This window comes from Taudactylus pleione, unplaced genomic scaffold, assembly GCF_031769625.1.
Source record: "Taudactylus pleione unplaced genomic scaffold, aTauple2 ptg000128l, whole genome shotgun sequence".
Classification (NCBI taxonomy): domain Eukaryota; kingdom Metazoa; phylum Chordata; class Amphibia; order Anura; family Myobatrachidae; genus Taudactylus; species Taudactylus pleione.
In genome coordinates, this window is record NW_028284530.1 from 12,652,342 (window position 1) to 12,652,922 (window position 581).

A 581-nucleotide genomic window follows, 5' to 3' on the forward strand; every position below is an offset into this window, starting at 1 on the left:
CTCTGTTACACTAATTATAATTAGAAAATAATCATTTGTCTGTACGATTTATTCAACAGTGTTGATGCATAAAATATATATGTGTAACAATTAAATTATGCTCATGCGTAAACTTTTTTGGAACACAATACTTTTTATATCAAAAAATTGACTTATCATTGTGATAGTCCTACATGTATTACTTGGTTGTGTTTTTGCTCTGACCTAGGTGGGGGTAATCTACCTTTCCTCATATGACCATTACTACAGCCATACATCACTAAAATGCCCAATCTCGTCTGATCTTGGAAGCCAAATGGTGATAGGCCTGGTTAGTACTTGGAGGGGAGACCCCCAGGGAATACCAGGTGCCGTAGATTAAAGAGGAATATATGGGACCCCAATGACGTTTGGCAGAGCACCACAAACCATATCTCTTATTGTTTATCCTACTTATGGTTAAACATTTCTATTCTTCTTGATTAATATTTCCATACCCATTGGAATGATGATCAACTGTTAAATATTTCACCAGAGGATCACCTCAGGATCTTGTACTCTAATTAGATCCATTTATTTTTTTTTACTTTGCCTTTTCTTGG

At 35.3% G+C, this 581-nt stretch overlaps 1 pseudogene; it reads left to right on the plus strand.

Moving 5' to 3' along the window:
• Positions 1 to 241: 241 nt before the first annotated feature.
• On the plus strand, positions 242 to 359 carry LOC148523786 (5S ribosomal RNA; annotated as a pseudogene).
• The last annotated feature ends 222 nt before the right edge of the window (positions 360 to 581 follow it).